General features: G+C 38.9%; 1 protein-coding gene and 1 pseudogene across 2 annotated transcripts in view; both read right to left on the bottom strand.

Annotated features, from left to right (window-relative positions):
* IL13RA2 (interleukin 13 receptor subunit alpha 2) overlaps nucleotides 1-15314 on the bottom strand; it is a 55547-nt gene extending 40233 nt beyond the window's left edge. Inside the window, exon 1 of one of the 2 annotated variants that reach the window (XM_037512051.2) lies at nucleotides 15152-15314. The gene's annotated coding sequence lies outside the window, so the exon portion shown is untranslated. Of the gene's footprint in view, nucleotides 1-14905; nucleotides 14940-15151 lie in introns of those variants that run through there. The other variant, XM_054695597.1, reaches the window with a different exon arrangement.
* Nucleotides 1-15500, bottom strand: part of LOC119245546 (cytochrome b-c1 complex subunit 6, mitochondrial-like) — a 30248-nt pseudogene that overhangs the window by 13812 nt on the left and 936 nt on the right.

The following is a 15500-nucleotide window of genomic DNA, read 5'->3' as shown; positions in this document are numbered from 1 at the left end:
AAAATTGACACAAATAACTGAATAAGGAAAGTGTTAGAATCACAAACTTAAGGACAAAGTGGCAGCAACAGATTTTCATATATCAATATTAAATGAACCAAACTTAGCAATTAAAAGGCACAAAGTGGGGCCTCCTGGTGGCACAAGTGGTTAAGTCTCAGCACTATGAAGCCGTCTGCAGCCACTGAAGCACAAGTTCGATCCCCTGCCAGGGAGCTAACCCACATGGCACAGGAGACCTCTCCTGTCTTGCCTGCTGTTACCCTCAGCAGTGTATTTTAGTAGTTCTGCCTGTTCTGCTCCCCACTCTGTCGCTGGTGAATCCTCTCACCCCACCCACCTCTCGCCTATACCCCACTTTTTATATGCATAAATAAATAAAAATAAATATTTTTTTAAGAAAAGAGTATGCACTGGAGCAAGGAAAGCCTTTTCAATAAATGGTGATGGGAAAACTGGAGAGCCAAATGCAAAAGAAGAAATTAGACCACTATCTCTCACTGTACCAAAAATGTATTCAAAATAGTCGGATGTGAGATCTGAAACGATAAAATACATATAAGAAAACAGGCAAAACACTCCATGACTTAGGCTTCAGAGGTGTCTTCGTGGATTTGTCTCTGGCAGCAATGAAAACAAAAGAATAAAAATAATTGGCACTAAGTGGAACAGAAAAGCTTCTGCACAGTGAAAGAAACTGATTAAAACAAAAATATACCGTACTGAATGGGCAAAAATATTTGCACACCATACCTCTGACAAGGGACTGATATCAAAGATCTACAAACAACTGATACAACCCAACAAAAAGAAGTCAAATAACCCAATCAAAAAATGGGCAGAAGAGCTAAATAGGCACTTCTTAAAGGAGAGATACAGATGGGCAACAGGTGCATGTCAAGAAAATACAAATCAAAACCACAATTCAAGGGCCTCCCCGGTGGCGCAGCGGTTGAGCGCTGGGTTGCGAAGCTGCCCGCAGCCTCTGCAGCGCCGGTTCGATTCCCGGCTGCTCCCCGGCCACCGGAGGAGGGTCCCACATGGCGCGCAGACCTCTCCTGCCGCCCGCTGCTCCCCTCAGCAGTGTACTTCGGTCCTTCTGCCTGCTCTGCTCCCCTCTCTGGCTCTGGTGAATTCTCTCACCCTCCTGCGCTTCTGACTGTCCCCAGTGCATGTATAAACAAAACAAACGAACAAACAAACAAATAAATAAAACATGCCTCTATATAAAAAAAAAAAAAAAAAAACACAATTCAATACCACCTCACACTTGTGAGAATAGCGCACAGCAAAAAGACCAAAAACAAGCACTTGTGAGGATATGGGAAAAAACCACAACTGGGATTATTGGGATTATGATTATTGGGAAATTAGACTGGTCCATGCTCCATGGAAAACAGTATGAAGATTCCTCAAAAGATTAAAAATGGATCTGCTACATGACCCAGTAATTCCACCCCTAGGCATCTACCTGAAGAATACAAAATCAGTAATTTGAAGGGAAATATGCACGCCTATATTCATTGCAACACTATTTACAATAGCCAAATATGGAAACAGCCTAATCAGAAGAGTGGATTAAAAAGATCTGGGATGTATATACACAATGGAATACCAGTGAACCATTAAAATAAGATAAACCCTTGCCATTTGCAGCAACATAGAGCTGGAGGGGATTCTGCTATGTAACATAAGTCAGAAGGAGAAAGAGAAACACCAAAGTTATCACTTATGTGTAGAACATAGAGAAACAGAGCAAAGGGTCAGATAACATCAAACCATGAACAAGCCCTAGAAAGTTGACTCTGAAGCTACCAGAGGAGGAGAGGCAAGAGCAAGGTGGGGAGGGAGCACAGTGGACTATGGTGGTAGACTATGGATACCTTGGGGGTAGGTGCAGTGTGGTAACAACACTTCAGTGGGGGATCTTATTCTTCTAATATATAAAAAACAAATCAAAGTCACTTCAATTAAAAAATTATAATCCAAGAAAAGTTAATAAATAAAATACTACAAAGTGTGAGCTTTACCTCAGGCTACAGGTAGAATATGAACTTGTACACGATTTTTGGGGGTAGTGCGGTAAATATTACCAGATGTCCCCTAATATTTCTTCTCCTTCCTTTAGTAATAATGGAAACCTTAAGCTTTAACTGGGCACATAGTTTCAAAAAAATGAAGGCTACATTTTTGAACAAATGTAGCCTGTTCAAAATGTAGCAGCTATCTGTGACATCTGATTAAGTTTTAGCCTGAGACATGTAAATGGAAGTGTTATCTTGAATTTCTGTGCATGTCTTTAAAAGAAATGGACCTTTTCTTTCCTTTCCCCCTTTCTCCATCCTGTTGCTTCAAATGTGGCCTTGGTAGTGAGCCACCTTTGATCATGCAGATGAGGAAAGCACCCTGACAAGGCAAACCAGGAAGTTCCTCCTAGCCCAAGGCCCTTGACCTCCTGCAACAAAGTTGCATAACTTGTCATGTCATTCTGCATTAGCAACCTCCTGCCAGTTATGTGAGGGGCAAAATAAACTACAGGAGAGCCTATAAACTAATTAGAGGATTATTTAACAATACATATCAAAATCCTTTAAAAGTTCATATCCTTTTAAATCTAAGTTTTCAAGAAGGATTTGTGTATATAATCCAATCTCTCATTTTCTACATAGTCTTTTAGCCAGTAATTCATTCCTGAGCAGGGCCACATTTCTGCTATGAAGCACTTTTCTTACCTAGTGTCTAACAAGGAGAGGGAAAAAAAAAACACTAAGCTACTCCACTTACAAGTATTATAACTACAAAACGCTGAAATAGAAGCTTTCCACAGTGACAAAATACAATATGACAATAATTCAATGTTGTTCTTTGAGGCCCTCGAAGTCCTCACTGTTGCAAACAAGAGGATACAAGTGCTGGAGGATGCTCTCTGATCATCTGAAGATTCCACTAACATGAGATGCCCTCAGGTACCGCAGCACTTCTTCTACCAACCTGAGTTGCTGCCACAGCTTCATGAATGATATATTCCCTTTAAGTTTGTAACATTTTCTTAAACATTTATTTATTTTTATACAAGAGCTGGGGTACAGGCCAGAGGCGCAGGAGGGTGAGAGGATTCACCAGAGACAGAGCGGGGAGCAGAACAGGCAGATTGACTGAAATACACTGCTGAGGGGAGCAGCAGACGAGACAGGAGAGGTCTGCTGCACCATGTGGGAATCTCCCTGGCCAGTCCGGAATTGAACCCGCACTGCAAAGGCTGCGGACAACTTCACAGCGCTGCGCTCAACCCGCTGCCCACCTGGGAGGCCCTATGAATGATATTTTGATGGCACACTCACATAGCTTTAGTGTCATGCTGCTTCACCTTTTCCATATGTTGACAGCTCATGACATATACTCTGGTTATTATCAGAATGTCCTGGAGTTTGAGTTTCCTTTTACTGAATCAGTACTAATTCCATCAACAATTTACACACGTCTTCCTGCTAGATAAAAGAAATGACTGATTCCATAACTAGAGATCAATCATTGCTGGATTAGAAAAAAAAAAAAAAACATGATTAAGGAAAAGAGAACTACTCTTAATGTTATATGGCACAAAGGAAATGTGGATACCCCGGCTAACAAGAAGCAGGTTTAATGCACTGGTGCTGACTCAGCGGGTTCGCATCCCAAGGCTGAGCGCCCTTTGTGGGAAGTCAGAGGCTTACATACAGTTTCAGTTTCTACAAGGTTCCGGGTGGGTATGCATTGGCAGCTGTACATGGTTAGATATGACGTGACTACATACCAAGACGTGAGTTGTACAGTTGTATACCAAGGTGTGAGTAAAGGGTCAGGAGTCATGAGACCCCCCCCACCCAGGTCCATTCTGCCTCATGGCAGTACATGGTCTAACATGAAGCAAGATTCATACCAGTGACTAAGCAAAACATTGTTACTAAAGTCCCCAGGCTGCTTATCTCAGGTCACCATGCTTCACTAGAAGGATCACAACTACAAAGCATGGCTATGTCTTCCTTTGACTAAATATCCATGGATGCATTAGAATGATTAATACCTCCTAGCCTTGATTTTACTCCTTAAAAGTGGGTGGGAGGCTTTTCAGAAGCTCCTAGATCCTCCTGATTCTCTTCAGACCTACTACCAAAAGAAAATGAGGTAAGGCCTCCCTGCTGGCACAAGGGGTTAAGACGCAACCTATGAATCTATCTGCAGCCACTGCAGCACGAGTTGAATCCCCAGCCAGGGAGCTACCCACATGGCACAGCAGACCTCTCCTGACTCGCTCATTCTGCTTGTTCTGCTCCCCACACTGTCTTTGGTGAATCCTCTCACCACCACCCCCCACCGCACCTCTGGCCTGTGCCCCAGTCCTTATATGCATAAATAAATCTTTAAAAAAAGAAAATGAGATATATGTACAAATGTATACACCCACATACATACTTGGCATACACCATCTATCACCATGGCTCATATACAGATGAGAAAACAGAAGCCAGAGAAGATAAATGATGTTCCCATAATCTCTTTTCATTCTAGTTTACATGTTTAAGCACAGCCACTATTATCATGTTTCAATTTTTCAGACTTGACTTTTTTTTTTCCAAATGCATCAACCAGACTTTGCCTCCTTCCTTTCTTTATGCAATCTACATTAGCTTCCATACCCCAATTAAAACTTGCCCCTATGCTTTTCTATCATAACTTTCTATAATATAAATCCAACCCTAATGAATCTAATTCTCAGATTTTCGCTGTGCCAATACCTAAGCAGGTAAGTGTTTATGAAGTGCCAGGCTATTGATTAAGTACTAGGTGGTCTGGAAGTTTCGTGGTGGTTGTTTTTCTGTTCCCTAATTATCCTGTAACCGGATCTTACTCTAGGTGGGAGCTAGCTCCGCAACATTTCAGTAAAACACTTCCATTTTCCTGGGAGCTGTTTTGTTCCTTCTGTTCCTATATTGTTAAAAATCACTGTCCTGTGTCTCAGCCTTTTCCATTTCCCAAGTTCTCCTGGTCTCGTCTCCTCTCACCATGATAGATTAGTTCCAAAATAGTCATATCATTCAACTTTATTTTTTTAAGATTTATTTATTTATACATACAAGAGCTGGGGTACAGGCCAGAGATGTGGGGGTTGACAGGATTCACCAGAGACAGAGTAGGGAACAGAACAGGTAGACTGACTGAAATACACTGCTGAGGGGAGCAGCAGGCAGACAGGAAAGTTCTGCTGTGCCATGTAGGTCTGCTGTGCTATGTGGTTTGCTCCCAGACCGGCCTGGGATCGAACTTGTATTGCAGAGGCTGTGGATTGCTTCAGAGTGTGGTGCTTAACCCCTTGCACCAACAGGGAGGCCCCATATCATTCAACTTTAAATGAACCCACAGTACTACTCAGAAACACCATTACATGTTTCTATTCAACATTTTTCCATTCTTGACAATTACAAACTTTTCCCAGTATCTTCAATCTTCTCATTCCCTCTTCCCATCTCAGCACATGACTTGGCCTCTTTGAAAACAAAATTGAAGCTATCAGAAGGAAATTTCCTTATCCTCTTGATTATATGGTTTCCTTACATACTCTTTTGCTTTCCCTCCTGCTATAATAAGGGAGGTATATTTGCAACTATGTAGGATAAATCTCCTCATGTGTGCTGTAAATTCCAACCCTGATCACATGATCTGGAATCTTACAATTTAAATTGTATCCATATATCCAACTTATACATGTTAAAGATAGAACTTTTCATTCACTTTTACTTATCCTAATATTTAGTGGGTGAACTCTCTGAGGCTCTCATCTTTCTGACTCTATATTCTCCCTAGGTCATTTTATCCATTCCCACACCTTCCATTACCATATATATGCTAATGATGTTCAAACATATGTATCTCACCTAAATTACTGTTCTAATTTCCAGACCTAATTATTTGCTTTCTCAAGATCTTCAGAGGGGGGCCTCCCTGGTGGTGCAAGGGGTTAAGAGACAGCACTATGAAGCTGTCTGCAGCCACAAGCTCAATCCTCAGGCAGGGAGCAACACACATGGCACAGCAGACCTCTCCTGTCTCGCCCCCTGCTTCCCTCAACAGTGTATTTCAGTCAATCTGCCTGTTCTGTTCCCCACTCTGTCTCTGGTGAATCCTCTCACTGCCCCCCCCCACATCTCTGGCCTATACCCCAGTTCTTGTATGCATAAATAAATAAATCTTTAAAAAAAAATATTCACAGGAAAGTCTCAAACACACATCAAATGCCAGATGTCAAAGACCAGAATCACGATCTTCCATCTGATCCCACTGCCCAAGTAGCATAGTTTTAAAGCAGAGTAGCCTCATCTGCTTGGCAATGGTGTCCATTCAACAGTTCACAGTGAGAAACCAAAGAATGATCCTAGATACCTGATAACTACATCTTCCATGTCTAATTCAATCAAGCTCAATTAATTGTTCAATCATCCCTTGAAATCACTTATATCTATTTCCCCTCCCATGCTAATCCAAATCACCATCATAATTTTCCTGAAATATTACAGTCTTAATACATCTCTCTGTATTTACTCGGTCTGACTTTATTTCCATACTGCAGACAGAGTGCCTTTTTATTTCCTGTTCTCCAAATGCAAATCTCATCATGCAGCTTCTCTGCTAAAAATTTTTCATGGCTTCATTTACATCTCGGATAAAGATAAAAATATTTGCTTTGGCCTCAAGGCCCTAAACATTGTGGCACCTGACTACTTCTATTGACACTTTTCATGTATTCAGTACTCTCACCACAGAGGCTGTACACATGGTGCTCCACCTACGTGGAATATTCATATCTTCTTCTATCTCCCTCAGACTAGTTAACATCAACTCATTTTTCACAAGAAACTGACACAGAGTGAAGTTAAATAACTGGCCCAATATCACACAGATAGTAGGAAACAAGATTCCAGCCCAATCAGGCTGATTCTAGAACCTTTGCTTCTAAATCTTATACTGCCATTAGACACTTTTCTTCACAGTAGTAGAACTTAAAAATTGAACATTTATCATATGATTATTTGAATATCATCTATCACTTCTGATTATTGTAAGGCCCACAAAAACAAGATTTCCTTTTGCTTGTATATTGGTAGGCAGTAGATGTTTGGTAAATGAATAAATATAGGATTTTTAGACTGTAAACTAGTTATTTCCAAGGATCCTTTCATTTTGGAAAGTTGATAGACTCCTGATTCAAAACAAAGTTACCAATGCTCTATAATGGTATATTGATATTTCTACATCAATCATCAAAGGATTCTTCTCAATAATGTACTTGAACTATGTAAAAAACAAATCTGAACTTATCAAAGAAAGGTGTGGAAGGGCAAATATATCTTTCTTGGAACAATGATAAAATCTACTTAATGCAGACTATCTTAAAATATCCTTAGCTAAAACTTCAATACATGATTTCAAGACACTAATGAATTACACAATTCAGTTATTTTGTTTCAAAGAATAAGAATATACAAGAGGATTATGAATACACAAACAATAAATCAATTTATCATCTTCCTTTTCTCTATTTCCAGTACCAAATGGTAGCATGATTTCTCAAGCAGTGTCCTAAAGCAGAAATACAGGGTTCATCTTAGATTCCTTTCTCTCATTTATCTTCAACCACCATTTCATACACACACACAAAGTCATAGGGTTTCCATTCTCTAAATATCTTTGACATCCATCTATTCAATATATCATTCCATCTTCACTACTAAAACACTAATCCTGGCCACCACCATTTCTTGACTGATCAACTGCAATAACCTTCTGATGCATTTTGCACCTTACAGTAAATCAGATTCAGGCTAGTCTCCATTGTAGCCAGTGTGACCTTTTCAAAACACAAATATGTCCACTCACAGTCCTTCACTGACTTGCCACTGCTATAAAGAAAAATTTGCAGGGCCTCCCTGGTGGCACAAGGGGTTAAGTTGCAGCACTGTGAAGCTATCTGCAGCCACTGCAGCATGAGTTTGATCCCCGGCCAGGGAGCTACTCACATGGCACAGCAGGCCTCTCCTGACTCACCTGCTGCTCCCCTCAGCAGTATATTTCAGTCAGTCTGCCTATTCTGTCCCCCACTCTGTCTCTGGTGAGTCTTCTCACCCCCGCACCTCTGGCCTATAACCCAGCTCTTGTATGCATAAATAAATAAACTTTCAAAAACAAAAAAAGGAAAATTTGCAATAATAGCTCACAATTCAATCTGTTCATGGTGTGGTAATGGTCTTATAAGCTCTTCGCTGTATTAATATACTCAGATCTCATCACAACAGTATGTTATTGGGCCTGCCCGGTGGCGCAGCGGTTGAGCACTGGGCTGCGAAGCTGCCCGCAGCCTCTGCAGCGCCGGTTCGATCCCCGGCCACTGGGTGAGGGCGCGCAGACCTCTCCTGCTGCCCGCTGCTCCCCTCAGCAGTGTATTTCATCAGTCTGCCTGCTCTGCTCTCCGCTCTGACTCTGGTGAATACTCTCGCCCTCCCGCACTTCTGACTGTACCCAGTGCTTGTATAAATAAATAAATAAATAAATCTTTAAAAAAAATAAAAAACAACAACAACAGTATGTTATCCTATTTTGCCAGTAAAGAAACTGAGGCACAGAGAAGCTAGATGATTATTCCAAGGCTTCATAGATTTAAATAATGGAGCCAGATTCAAAGTCAGGCAAATGTTCCAAAGCTTGAGCCCTAACCTCTATGCTCTATTGCCTCTCATAAAATAAATGTAAACACTTTAGCTTGGCGATTAATAATTTTCATTATCTGACCCTTACCAATACTTTCATTCTCATCTCCTACCTATAGATGTTGAAAAGTAGTATCTTGTTATATCTCTAAGCTTCTGTCAATATAGGTCCCCTGATACCAATTCTGTTTTACCAAGCCTAGTCACTCACTTCCCTTAGTCATTAAGATTTAGTTCAAGTTGTACTTGCTTCTGCGAGCTTTCAGGACTTCTCCCAAATAGTATAGTGAACCTCCTCTGTACTCTCTACTGAAATATTAGGGAATAAAATTCTTCAGTACACTAAAAAGCACTCACAATTTAGTGAAAAGGAGAATCTCAAAAACACACAAGTATGCAACAACATATTTTGAGATAATTGTATTTTGCTTTTGTTTTTCAATTCTCCCTCTTTTTTACAAGATAGCCAGGCTTTTTTTTATTCTTTGCCTCATCCAAAGGGATGTCTCCTCCCCTGTTGCCAGGATCAAAAGAGAAGTTGTCTGCAGACTTACCTTCCTGGCTTTTGTATTCTCAAGATCCAAGTTCTTAGGAGAGATTATGCCTGGGAGTGTCAATGCAAGTCTCAAGACACAGATGAAATTCCTTTCAGGGTACTGATGATGAAAAGGTATTTATATTTTGGACAAAAGGAAGGGGTCTGCTGGAGGTTAGAGGTGGCAAGGAGAATACCTCAAAATTTATTGGCAGTAGCCTAAGGGGGCAAAACCTCAGAGGAATTTCTTTTTTGTTCAACCACCGAACTTGAACACTTGATTAACACAGTGACTTTAAAAGAATGAAATATGTAATCTAGTTAGCTGTTTTACAAATAAGTTACTCATTTTTTTCTAACTTGAGAAGTGTCTGTTTTGCATTATATGAATCACAGTGTTTTTTTTTAATAACTTTACAACACTGTACAAGTTTCAGGTATAGAGTTTCTCACTTCAGCACCTGTCTATATCACACTATGCCCACCACCAAAAGTCCATTCACCATCAATTACCAACCAGTTGGCTGCTCTCTTCCCTCTGTCCCCTACCCTCTGGTAACTGCCATTCTATTTACATCATCTAAGGTTTTATTTTGCTTGTTTTCTTTTTTTCCCCCCTTATATTCTACAAATGAGTGTAATCGTATGGTAGTTGTCTTTCTCCTTCTGACTTATTTTACATAGCATAATCCCTCCAGTTCAACCCATGTTGTGGTGCCAAATGGCAAGATTTCATCTCTTTTTATGGCTGAATAGTATTCCATTGTACATATATAAAAATCTCCTTAATCCATTCATCCATCATTGGGCACCATTTCAGGTTAACACAAAAAGGTACATCATAGACTATATTAGAGAGTTGACGGAAACATTAATGATTAATGACTAAAAGGGCCTCCCAAGTACTTTTTTGGTGTTGCATAAGACCTCAGAATATTTGCATAACCCATTAGGAGACTAAAGTATTGACTGATATTGCATAGCTTATGTTCCTGGCAGGATGTTGACTATAAAGGTTGCTTAAAGAACACTTTAAAATGTGAAATTTCTTGTATTACCAAGTTTGTGGACTAACTTCATACTTCAATTGTAATAAGACGTGACATATTCCAAGAGAAGCAATCGCTTAGAAGCATATAGGACAAGTAAGTACTTAACCTACTCTCGGGAGTGGCAGTGGGAAGTAAAAGTTCCTAGGGGAAATAGAAACTAAACTAGCTCATAGATAAGGTCTTTGCCAAGAGGGCAAGGGATAATTTGGAGAAGGATTTTTTTCTTAATGGTAACTATTTAAGCAAAAACTGTAAAGTGAAAAAGCTTAATGAACTCAGGGATCTACAAGTAGTTCGCTTTTTGGAGGGGAGGGGGGGATTGCAGTATAATATCTACATAGGCATGCCTTCAGAGTTAAGATAAGAGACCAGGAAAAAGACTAATCAATACAAAGTAAAAATCAAAATCAACAAGTAACTATAAACCAGAGACACACTGGGCGGGGGGGTGCGGGGAGAGGAAGGACTACAGTCAAAATAAGGGGGGGGTGCAATTGTATGGGGAATGTAACCATAATGAAAATGCATACATTGTATAAGGATGAAAAATGATGTAAGAATTATATAAAATAAAATATTTTTTTAAAAAAGACTTTGGCCTTAATCCTGAGGGTGATAAGTGGGTACTGACAGGAGAGAGTAATATCTTGGAAACTAATGAAGCAGAAGATTTGGAGGAAGAAGCATTAAAAAGCAAAGTGCTTCACATGCCAAAAAAGGAGTGGGGGTGGGGCACATGTAGGAAGGAACTGAAATTTGTCTGTTGTCCATTGTTTCGGAAATAAGAAACAATTAGTGACCTAGGTAAAGGCAGTGATATGTTTGGACTACTATATACTACTATATACTTTCATGGGAACTTGGTTGTATGTGTTGTACAGGTCTTGACTGTGCAGGGAAGAGTTAAGAAAATGTGTCCTTTTGTTTCGAGACAAAGAGGTTAAAAATACAAGCGGAAGGAAGCAGTTAAAGAGATCTCTGAAAAGCAAGACAGCGTGGGTCTAAAACAAAGGTGGAGACATTAAACTTGGGCTGATAGAAAGCTACTTTTGTGTATAAGTACCACATCTTCTTGATCCAGTCATCTATTTTGGGGCACTTGGGTTGTTTCCATAGCTTACCTATTGTAAATAGTGCTGCTATAAACATAGGGGTGCATATACACCATGGAATATTACTCAGCAATCAAAAGAGATAAACTCATGCAATTTGCAGCAACATGGATGGAGCTGGAAGGGATTATGCTCAGCAAAATAAGCCAGAAAGAAAAAGAAAAATAGCAGATGGCCTCACTCATAGCAGGAATTTAGAAAACCTAAATAAGAAACCAGGAAAAAGACTAATTATAAGAAAGTAAAAATCAAAATCAACAAGCAACTATAAACCAGTGACATACTATGGGGTGGAGGGAGAAGGGAGTAGGATCAAAATAAGGGTGGTGGGAATTGTATGGGGACTATAACCAAGATGAAAATGCATACATTGTGCAAAAATGAAAAACCATGTAAAAATATATAAAATAAAAAAAAATTAAAAAATAAAAATAAATAAAATTGCCAAACATGAAAAAAAAGAAAGCTACTTTTTTCCTCTGATAGGACAAAAACATGGGTGAAAATGCAAATCAACATGCACATAAAAGATGACAAGTGGATGAATAAGAGGTTCAACACCTTCCAGCTTTTATGAAATAGGAGACAAACTCACCACTTGAGAGTAAGCAAACAGTACGTGAATAGGAGAGTTAAAAAGAGCAGAAAGCTTGCAATAGCCACCCATAGACTGTAGCAGAGATGAGGGAAATCTAGAAGAATCTGAGCAACAAGTAAAGAGATAAGCACTGACTACCTTTCAAGACTTATAATGGCTTTAATCCTGTATTTATTTGTGGGATTATCTCACTAGTTTATACTATGTTAAAATATAAACTCAATGAGGCAAAGGATCATATTTATTTTGCTCACCAATGTATCATTTAATCCCTACCTTCCCACCTCTAAAATGTGAAGAACATTAATTCTTCTCTACATGAACAGGATATAGAAATAGGTAGGTTAGCACTAAAATAAAATTTAAGATATAGGAAAGCAGGGGTTTCAATTGTTCCATATTGTATCCACAGTGCCTAGCACAGTGCATGACAGTAATAGATAAAAGAGTGAAACAGGTGGGCGATGACACAAAATTTCCTGACTTCAATTCCAGTGCCCTTCCCACTCTGCCACAGTTATTCATACCAGATGTTCAATGCATTGTGGTTGTTTTAAGTGTCTATGCATAAGCATTATCTCTGTCTTACTCAAGAAGAAAGTGAAGCTAGAATAGATTATCATGTGCAAGCTATACAATATATGGTAGAATCAGAACTCAATTCCAGCTTTTCCTGGCTGCAAAATATGACTTCTTTTCTATTCCTGGAATAGGAAAAATACTAAATACTAAAGTATTAAGTGATAAAAGATTTCATATATGAATTCTCTTAAGTGTATGTGCATTTGAAAGCCCCCCTCCAGCTTTCCCCACTGACAAGGAAAAACAAAACAAACAAACATAAAAACCCTAAAATCTCATGTTGAGTGTCTATGACAATCCAGTGAAGATATTTGTGGGTAGGCATATTTGTGTGGTGTGCCTCCCAAATCATACCATGTATGTACCTGCCAACCTACCCTGACTCCTGTATACTATCCTACCGCTGTAATTCTTTTTTTTTTTTAAAGATTTATTTATTTATTTATACAAGCACTGGGTGCAGTCAGAAGCGTGGGAGGGTGAGAGAATTCATCAGAGCCAGAGCGGGGAGCAGAGCAGGCAGAAGGACCTAAGTACACTGCTGAGGGGAGCAGTGGGCTGCTGGAGAGGTCTGCGCGCCATGTGGGACCCTTCTCCGGTGACCATGGAGCAACCGGGGATCGAACCGGTGCTGCAGAAGCTGCTGGCAGCTTCGCAACCCAGCGCTCAACCGCTGCGCCACCGGGGAAGCCCCCGCTGTAATTCTTGACCCCACAGAATTATGGAAGACATAATTCCAAAGGCCTTATGTTCTCAGTATTGCCTCAGCATATCCATAAAAGCAACATGGAATAGGGCCTTCCTGGTGGTACAAGGGGTTAAGCACAGCACTATGAAGCTATCAGCAGTCTCTGCAGCCAGCCAGGGAGCTACCCACATGGCACAGCAGACCTCTCCTGTTTCCTCTCTCTCAGCAATGTATTTTAGTAGATCTACCTGTTCTGTTGCCCACTCTGTCTCTGGTGAATCCTCTCACCCCCTCCCCACACCTCTGGCCTGTACCCCAGTTCTTGTATGTATATATAAATAAATATTTTTTTAAAAAAAGGCAGGATGGAATAGTGGACACAGCATGGACGTTATACTCACACAGATCTGGGCAAGCACTTCAGTTTTGTATATCTCAATTTTATAGCTAGAAAACAAAGGCTGCAACACTTGCCACCACAATTTTAGGAAATGATTAAATTACACTTAAAATATCCGCAACAAAAAGGCCAATTGTAAACAATTGTAATGAGTTGCTTTTTGTTTCTTCCATACTGATGAGCTACCTCTTTTCAATTCCTTGAAGAAACTCTGAAAAATATTTCAGAAGAAACAAAGCAAACTATTTACCTGCCCCCCCCCATTCCTTCAATTTGTAGCAAAATACAGGTAACATTTCTCTGATTTTCAAAAATTACACTAAAAGTAGCTTTCATTACAGATAATAGTAAAATAAAAAGAATGCTATAATTGTTCTGCCTCTTCCTTTGCTTAATCATTTTTTATATAATCATTTCTAACATTTCTATTGCCTTTTGTAACATTAGGCAGATTCAGGACATTTGGTTCCTTTTACAGATAAAGAAACAAGAACCAAGAGGGGTGGAATGTTTAGCCCATGGTTATACACACACACACACACACACACACACACATATACATACATATATATAAGGTAAAAGATATAAAACTAAAAAACAGATCTCTTAGTCCTTAGCTTATTATTCCCTATGAATAATAATAATAATAATAATAATAATAATAATAATTCCATGAGATTTACTTAAGTCTTGAACTGTTTGAAATATTATGTGGATAGTGGATAAAATTTCTAAAACAACTGGTAAATCCCCTGTATTCATGCCCTCATTTTATATACCCTCTTACATAATAACAAAAAAGAAAACTAATGTGGAAATATTCAAAGTAAGTACAATGTATAAAAATAATGGTCAGATTTAAGTGTTAACTATGTATTCTTTCAGAGGCAAACAAGCATCAAATGTCAAAATCTACTTAATTTCAAAGCAAAATCAGTAAATATTAGAATTTTTATTTTAATAACCCTCCAATATATGTAACCATAACATACAAATAAATGAAACCATCACATATACAGGATATGCATGTCCCACAAATTAAATCGAAATATCATATAACTATATATTAAGTTACTCATTTTAAAGGAGCACTATTATTATTTATGAGCTTAAGAGAGAAAAGTTACAGCAAAGTGGGAAATAATCATTTATAGAAAAAAAGCAGAAAATCTCTTAACTATAAAATGCAACTATACTTACCATTTTCAAAGAACCAGTTTTGCTTGTTAAAGTTTTTTATAGGAAATAAAAGCTAATAAGAAAACAATAAAAATTAAAAGCAACAGTGTTATTTATACTGATTATCCAGCACCTCTTAATTAATTTCATGCAAAAAAAATGCAGTATTCTCCCAAATTAATGTTATAGCAAGACAAACTACTTTTGTCACAAAAAGATATATCTCATCCCATACATTCCTTCCCCAAATTTAAGTTCCAAACTTACTATAACTGAATAATGTATCCTGTTGTAATCAAGTTCTTCTGCAATGCCACTGAAATCTCTCTCAATGAACAGCTTCCCAGCTTAATGCATTTTAAATGACCTTAGAACTGAAGTCTCTATGTAGGAGGAGCTGTTTTATCCACCAAAAGTACCAACTCTCATGAGAAACTTGCATTCAAAGCAGGTCAGCACTCAAAATTACAGCTGTCAAAAAATTCAGAGGAAACCACAAAGTTTGAGTTGTTTTTTCCCCCTCTTAATTAGTTCCTGATATGGCATTTCAGTATGCCAATGTTATTTTACTATGTGACTCACCAGAGTGGGGATCAAAAGATAATCCAAAGGTAAG

Source organism: Talpa occidentalis, unplaced genomic scaffold (assembly GCF_014898055.3).
Source record: "Talpa occidentalis isolate TD23 unplaced genomic scaffold, MPIMG_talOcc4v2.1 talOcc4.15, whole genome shotgun sequence".
Lineage (NCBI taxonomy): Eukaryota > Metazoa > Chordata > Mammalia > Eulipotyphla > Talpidae > Talpa > Talpa occidentalis.
The sequence above is the reverse complement of the archived record's forward strand: the minus strand, read 5'-3'. Positions and strand labels throughout refer to the sequence as shown.